Here is a 3,227-nt window from a genome sequence, read left to right as displayed (position 1 = left end):
CCATAAGGGCAAGAAGTGTACACCAGGAAGTTCCCCCCATGCCGGGTAAAAATCCTGTCTGGTGTTGTATTGTCCTCACTGTCACTGTCAAAACAGTCCTTGGGGATTGGTCCTAACAGTTCATTTACTAAGTCGATGGAAAAATGTCGGTCATCAACCGCCATTCCAATAATGGTGCCTGCGGCTAGAGTAATACTCTTCAAGTCGCTGTTATCCACCTCTTTTGGAATGGTGTCATGTTCTATGTTGACTAATGGAGTTGGGTTTACCCCCAACCCTTGCTGTTGGAGAGAAGCGTTTAGATGTATGTAAGCATCAGGGTTTTGCAAATATTGTCCTCTTTTAGCTTTCACTTCCAGGGAAAATTGTCGGGTCCTTTCTGGGATGGTGACTTCCTCTTTGATCTGAATTTCAACTGCATAAGGTAGCAATTGAGCTGACCTAAATGCTTTTTCTGGATCATCAAAGCCCATGGAATTATCCGCTAATCGGGACCAAGCTTTGAAGTTTATTAGGTCCAAACTAATGGCAAAGCGATTGAGAATGTCACTGCCTAAGTAAAAGGCGGCAGTGACGTCTCGCACGACCCAACAATTATGGACTATGCTCTTGTTGCCAATGGAGATTTTGAGCATACACCTGCTTGGCAGGAGATGTTTGGAATTGGGTGCTTCCAGGTCCATTTCCCATTTGTCTATCAGTTTGAATGTGGGAATGGCTGGATCTTTTGGGAGTTGGCGGAACATGGCTTCGCTGATGAAGCTCTTACCGTTGTTCACACACACTCGAGCGAGAACAGAGTCCTTCCCCTCATTTAACTGAACAGGGATGAACAACTGCTCTCCAATTTGCTGAATATCAGCCAGGCTCTGAGCTGATTTCACATCTTTCTGGACTATAGGAGTGGGAGTTTCTGCTTGTGGATTAGTATAGAATTTCAGAGTGTTTCCTTCCAGCGTGGAATACCACCTTAAACTGGAAGGAAGGTTGATTTTCAGAAATAGAGAGGACCCTCCATCACCAGTCTGTTGTCCTACTGCTATTACTGTCACGTCTGGAATTTGGCTATTCTGGAAGTGAAATTCTACTTGGTCAGATTTTTGTTCAACCATGTGGCAGGTGCCGTTTAAACTAACATGGTTGACACTCTGTTTTAATTTTATTGGTCGGCTAGTCTGGGTCCAGAGGACCTTGTTTACGCAATCTATTAGGGGTGACAACCTCCTCAGGAGGTCATTCCCTAGTAAACAAGGGGTGCCCTCTGGGGTCACTACAATGACCGGGTGTTTCACCTTGTGTCGCCCAATTTTAATGTCCAAGTCTGCAGTCCCCTCAACGGGAATTTCCTTCCCGTCAAAGTTCTGCAGTTGTCCAGGAAGAGAGGTGAGAGGAATTTGGTAATTCTCTCCCCTTCCTGCATTCAGTTCATCAAAGGCCCTTCTGGACAGAAGGGTAGCTTGAGATCCAGTGTCCACCAGTGCCAAAATTGTACCCTGCCCCTGTACTTGTACCGGGGCATAGTATCTTCCCTCCTTCTCCTCAAGGGGGCACAGATAATGCACATTTTTGGACAACTGGTGGGCTAACTTTCTGGTTTTGGACATCGCTAGCGAAGAGATTTGGGCAGAATTCTGTGGAGAGCCTTGGGAATCTGAAAGAAAAAGTTGGCAACTGGAGATCAGAGCCATTGTGGGTTCCCCTGGCTCCGGTTCTGGGCCGCCCCCCCCTTTTTGGAGGCAGTCACCAGGATGGGTTTGAACCAGGGGATTTTCTTGCTGTTGGTTCTGGGATGAGATGGTGGGCGGCGGTAGCTCAGTCTCCACCTCTCCCCAGTCTGGATTTGCATCCCTTGGGACCCATTTTTCTTTGGGAGGAGTTCCCCCCTCTCTGAAGGAGAAGATCATTTTCCCAGGATCCTCTAAGGATCCCTCTCCCTCAAATTGGAAGATCTGTACCTCCTCCTCAAACTGTGTCTGTTTGGGTCTTTTGTTTCTCCTACCACCCCTCTGCTCCTTAGGAGGCAGACTTTCAGGGGCAGGAGATTTTGTTTCCGGTTCCTGGGTTTCCAGGGGCTGTTTACAAGTGAGGAAGGAAGCTTCCTCCAAGGCTTTACACCCCCCTTCCCCTTGTGCCTCCTCCCTGGGAACCGGTGTGTTATCGGGGTGCTGCCCCCGTCATTGTTCTGGAGCACCAGGTCCAGAGTTGGGTGCGTTCTGCGCCGGCATGCCGATCTGAGGGTTCTGCTGAGCCCTCAGTATGTGACCCAGATCCCGCGCCATGTTTTGAACCTGGCGCTCTAACTGGGAAACCCGCTCAGGCTGATACGGGGCCCTGTTTTCTCCCCTGGCTGATCCCGGGAAGGGTAGCTGTCCCTCCTCTGGTAATACCCCGGGTTGGGAAGATTTGGGTACCCCTCCACCCTTGGCCTCCCCTCTCCCGGATTAGGTTGTCTGGGCTCAGGGAATTGGGGAAAGAAGGATGGATGATTTTGGGGTTGGAAGTTGGGTGGATACCTGGGGAAAAAGTTCTGCCCAGGATTTGGAGAATTTCTGCCCTCCGGTGGGAAGTTAGGAGGGAAGTTCCCTGGGTTAGGTGCTTGGCTGGATCCCCCCCCCTTGGGCTGGAGGAGTCCACACATAACCCAGGATGGGTCGACTTCCCTTGTAACGGGGACTTACGTAATCAGGAGAGCGAGGGACCCCATTTGTGGGGCTGCCTCCCTGGCTCCCTGTCTGTGACTGGCCCGAGGACCTTCTTGGCCTAGCATTATTAGGTGCAGGTAGGTTTTTAGGCCCCCCCATCTCCAAATCCAAAACGGGGGTGACCTTTACCTCTGCCACCTTGGCAGCAGCAGTGGTGCTGCTGGCTTTGGGGTTTTTCTGGGCATTACTTTTGCTATCTACCGGTTTCTGCACCTCATAGATCCGGGTAGCCTGTTCAATGACCCAGTCTAAAGATCTTTTCTCGTGAAAATCCCTCACGAGCTGGGTCATTATGTATTTGGGCAAGGCATGAAAAAATGTATTAATGAATTCTCTACTGTCTGTGCGCACCCTTCTGGTGGTCTGCGCAAAAGCACGTTTCAGTTCTTGCACAAATTCTTGTGGGGCCTGATCCTCCCCACATTGCAAATTGTAGGCTGCCTTGCGAGCCTCTTGAGGATTTCTGTGAACAGAAAAATGTTTCAAGATGGCCGCCTTATAGGTGGACCATCTTAAATGATTTTG

Source organism: Ambystoma mexicanum, chromosome 2p, assembly GCF_040938575.1.
Source record: "Ambystoma mexicanum isolate Mex_15411 chromosome 2p, UKY_AmexF1_1, whole genome shotgun sequence".
Taxonomy (NCBI): domain Eukaryota; kingdom Metazoa; phylum Chordata; class Amphibia; order Caudata; family Ambystomatidae; genus Ambystoma; species Ambystoma mexicanum.
The sequence above is the reverse complement of the archived record's forward strand: the minus strand, read 5'-3'. Positions refer to the sequence as shown.